The sequence below is a fragment of the Tigriopus californicus genome, chromosome 7 (assembly GCF_007210705.1).
Source record: "Tigriopus californicus strain San Diego chromosome 7, Tcal_SD_v2.1, whole genome shotgun sequence".
NCBI classification, from domain to species: Eukaryota; Metazoa; Arthropoda; class Copepoda; order Harpacticoida; family Harpacticidae; genus Tigriopus; species Tigriopus californicus.
The window spans coordinates 13,810,885-13,815,814 of NC_081446.1; the positions used below are offsets into that span (position 1 = coordinate 13,810,885).

General features: G+C 38.3%; 1 long non-coding RNA gene across 1 annotated transcript in view; it reads left to right on the forward strand.

The window, feature by feature from the left end:
• The first annotated feature begins 14 nt into the window (after positions 1-14).
• Positions 15-4,930, forward strand: part of LOC131883605 (uncharacterized) — a 9,313-nt gene continuing 4,397 nt past the window's right edge. Inside the window, exon 1 of the long non-coding RNA XR_009373623.1 lies at positions 15-408. This is a non-coding gene — a long non-coding RNA (uncharacterized LOC131883605). The remainder of the gene's footprint in view (positions 409-4,930) is intronic.

Consider the following 4,930-nt stretch of genomic DNA (forward strand, 5'->3'; position numbering starts at 1 on the left):
AGACATGATGCATGACAAAATGACTTTGATTTTCAGTACACTGTGGTTGACAATGTCTTGCTTGGTTGTAGCAAAGCCGAACCTGTAACTGGTTCCGCATTATTTTCTTGCCACAAGTTCGACAATGAAAAAAAGACTTGGACTTTGACGGATTCCTGGAAGGTTGGCGGATCCGGCTTCCTTGACTTCTTGCCTATTCCCAATCGAGGATTGGTGATTTTGACCGCGTCTAAGTTTGTCTTCATGTACAAGGGAATGAAAATCAAGCCAGTTTCGCAAAGATTTCCATTTAGACCAACTTCTTCTTTCAATTTTTGTCGGACTGTCATCTCAGACGATGAAATCCTGGTTGGGCTCTTCCGCCATTCACCCGTTCCTCAGCTCTGCTCAATCAACATCAAAACCAGGGTAATTATGTACCGTTCCAATCAGTCTAAGTTTGGCTTAGGCAAGTCATATTTGCTGCATAATTCATTATAAGTTGGATAGAGATTAGCTGATATGCTCGCATTAATAGCCACTTCCTTGTTGCACTGCCTACTGCCATTTACATGGTCGTATGAAAAGTTCGTACCTTTTGATATGGGTACCCAATTTAGAAATTGTCTCCTACATCGTTCCAATGGGGATATTTGAGCAAGCTCTGGGATAAACTTTTGTTTTCTTTTACCAGAGCCAGTGATGCAGAATGCAAAATAAGATCAGAAGTGCTCTTACCAATTTAGCGTGGCAGAAAGCAGCCAAGATGCACTCAAGTATTTCTCCGAATACTCGACAGGTCGTGATGAGAATGTTGAGGCTAGAGTATCAATGATATGACACAGTGGTAAAAATGCCCTTTAAAGTTTTGGCGGAAATTCCGAAACACATCTTAGCATTTTTCTAACTTAGAAAATTATGAAGAGCAATTTGGAAATTATTGTTTATGGCATTCTAGCCCACATGAAAAACTTACATACCTAAAAACAATATAAAATCTAAAAATTTCGAAAACGTACTCAATGTAAATTATTTGTTAGCTCTTGAATATAAATTATGATATCATCTATTACTCTGCTACTTAGTTACATGGGATTCAGTGGTCCAAATTTCATCGTTTTTAGCCCCAAAATGCCCCGTATATGTTTTTTAATTTCCCAAATAATTAATGTCGATTTTCACAATTACAAAAATGAAAGACTCTTCTTCTTTCTCTTGCATGGTCTCACAATAGCTCAAAATGCTGTATAATGTCACTTAAAACGCACTAAAAATGTAATATTTGATTATGTGTTTTACTATCATCATGAGTACACTTAGTTACGCATTCAATTGAATTCTGAAGACAATACATGCAGCAAGCAAAGTTATAGATTTTGTCGATTCTTGAAGACTTTGTCGATTTTTTTTTCATTTATTTTTGTGCAATTTTCAGTGATCGCTTAACCGAAAGTCGTGTGGACGGTTAAAACAAATGAATTTTCAAAAATCTGCATTTTTAAGGGTTTTAGACATGATTTCAAAGTCTTTCAGTTAATTTGAAGTTATGCAAGAAAAGAAAAACAATTTATCATTTTGTGATGTTGAAAATCGATAACAATTTTTTGAGAAATTGAAATAACATATAACGGGGGCATTTTGGGGGTAAAAACGAAGAAATTTGGACCACTGAATCCCATGTAAATAAGTAGCGATGTAATCAGCGATGGCAAGATTCGACTTTGAAGGAATTTCTGCAACTTTCTGCCATCATTTTCTGCCAGGTGGTCAAAAATGGCTTTAAATAATTTCCAATCCAAGTTATATCCTCGTTGGCAAAGCTTCATTGTGAAGGAATTTCTGCCATTTTCTGCCACCTGGTCAAAAATGGCGTTTCATGATTTGTCATCCCTGGGAGTAATGGATGATATCATAATTTATATTCAAGAGCTAGCTAAATGTGCTCCTAAATGACATTGAGCTGGTTTTTGAAAATTGTAATTTTTATAATGTTTTAAGGTGTGGAAGTTTTTCAATGAGCCTTGAGAAGAAACAACTGCAGGATCATGTTCTCGAAAATAACCACTAGATGGCAGTACCCCGAAGGTCAACGAACAAATTCGAATAGGGATTGATAAGTAGCTTGTGAGACCAAAGAACCTCCGGTTTTATTAAGATGGGATTACAAAACTAGTTTCGGTTTGTGCTAGGGAACCCATAATACATTTTTCACTCATTTTGAGATAACTGCATTGATTGCGGCAAAAAGCAATGCATTTAATGAACATTTAAATTGCTTGCAAGGTTGAGTGATTAAAAAAGATTCTTGACGATCCTTCGAGAGCGGAAATGAGAGGTTATTATGTTTCGTGTCCCGCGCCTCGAAACTTTTTTAAAGGAAATTAATGTTTTCTATCTGTTCGGCCGGAAATAAAAGGAAAAAAATCATTTAGTCGCAATGAAAATCTCAAAAAAACAGGATTGTGATTACCTTCGACAAACCAGCCGAAATGAACCTCCCTTTGAGGTCTTTTGGCGCCAGCAGTCATATTGTCAAGGAATACCAAGAAATAGGTTAGTCAAAAGGCGTGTCAAAATCTAGGAAAGGAGACTTCAGAATCAAAAAGGGCTTTTCTTCTTACTTGCCAGTTTGTACTTTATTTGGAATTGTTACAATCTAGTCTTTCCACAAGTTTCAGATCAGCAAACCAATGCTCTTGGGTCTATTTTGCTCAAGAACATGAAGAACAGAGCAAAAAGTATGTTTATTCAAATGGCCTCTATACCTAAGGCAAAGAGTTGTGAAACAAACTACACTAGGTTGATTCAAGTTAAACCATGAAGACATACAGAGATGTTTGAATTCATGTGCCAAAAAATGCAATTTTGACTTCTTTCTTGCCATCCTTGGGGCTTACATAATTTAATCTGCCTGAATTTCTAACCATTTTTATCCCTCATTGATAGGTTTTAGGAGCAACACTCGGTATATAATAACCTCACATTACTGCTATGACGGATCCTCAAGAAAATTGTTGAATCTCTCAACCTAAGAAGTAATCTAAAAGGTCATCACTTTTTTGTTATAATCAATGCAATGGTCTCAAAATGAGTGGATAATGTAGCATGGGTCCTGTAGCACAAACAGAAACTAGTTTTGCAATCGCATCTTAATAAAATCGGAGATTATGTGTTCCCAAAAGCTACCAAATGATTTCCTGTCTGAATTTGGCTGTTGACCTTTGGGGTACTGCCATCTAGTGGCTATCTTCCAGAACTTAATCTTGCTGCTGTTTCTTCTCAGGGCTCATTGGGCAAGAATTGCATTAAGCAATAAAATCTAAGTTGTTCCCTATGACTTTTTATAAGATGTGTTTGGGAATTTCCCCAAAAACTTAATAAGGCTTTTTGAACACCGTGATGAGCTTTCTCCATGGTGCTATGAAACAAGGGTCAGCTTCACAAGAACCTGATTGAAATGCTGCTTTTGCACCACTGGCTCTGGTACCAAGAAACAAACGTTTATCTAGATCTTGCTCATATTAACATTATGGCATGTAAACTTCCTGAGTCTCTCAAGAAATAAGTCCCTGATAGACTAAAAAATGTAATTTGTTAAAATGATTGTACCATGAACTACTGTATAAGAGACAACTGAGCTAGCCTGCGTGCCAGAGTGGGGGGACGAGAAAAAAGGAGGGGTGAGCTCGGGAAATCAATGATTTGTTATTTGAGGCAAATGAAACATCAGTAGTATCAACTAGACATTGATGTGGTTTTAAATAATAGTAACAACAATATTTTGAACACAAAAATAAATAACCATTGTTTTAAACGCTTTCAAAAAATATTTCTGTGAGCTTCACTTAGAGCTTAGTTTCTTCACTATCTTTGCCTCATTGCACTTTTCATCTTGTTTTACGCGTTTTCTTGTCACATGAATGGCCAAATTGATCCCATTGCCTAGTTTTTTTGGGGAACATTGTATAAAACTGAAAAGCAATCCTCGGAATATACTTCTCAAAGGAATGCACCAACTGACACTTCTGATCCAAGAGTTGTGAGGACAGTGTTACTTCCGCCATTCTCATCACTACCATTTGCTTAAATACTTGTCTGGAGTTCTGACACTCCAAGAGCTTCTTACTGACGACATGGTCGGATCTGATGTCATCGTACAAGGAGTAAATGAGGAGGCAACTCATGAAAGCGAGATCCGACGGGCGTACTAACCCGCCCCTGTGGATGCTCCGCCAAAGTTCGTCTCGCGTTCGTAGGAGTTCTGTCTCTATTTGCTCTGGTTCTTGTTCAAACCCGACCCTAGTCTCACAACCATCTGTTTTGTTTACAATTGAATGCAGGCACGATTTACAGGAGATTCTTTTGCTCAATGACCAAGATAGTAGGTATCCGGAGCAAGTGAAGATGACTGGTTGTGACTCAGAGTGCTGTGTGAGGTTGTCATTGATACTACTGGAGAGCAGAGCGAGAAGATCTTTTGCTGTCTTGCTGATTATCTCTTGTTGCTGCTTAATCGTCCCCTCAAACACTTCGCATATCTCCGTCATTTGTAGGCCACTAAATTTTGCCTACATGCCCATAATGCTTTTCAATGGGATCCGAGTTGATCAGACCCAAAAGCACATATTGGACACCAGGGAGATTGAGGAGAAGGAGAGCAAGACTGATAATGCTCTTAGTCAAAAAGTTAATGCCTTCATGGTCTCAGCGGTCAGTGTGCGGGTTTTTTCAGTGGCACCTTCATTCAAGTCAATCAAGAATTGGTGAAATTCTCGTAGGTATTGAGTAGCAAAACACTCATCACTTATTACAGCTCGTGGGGCATTATCTCGATAATATCTGCATTACGGGATTTGCAGTTCTCGACGTGCCACCAGTCCATGACGAGGCGAATGAAGTTGGTGGTGTATTGAAATTGCGGATACCCGTGCTCGGCGTAATGCTCCAGCCT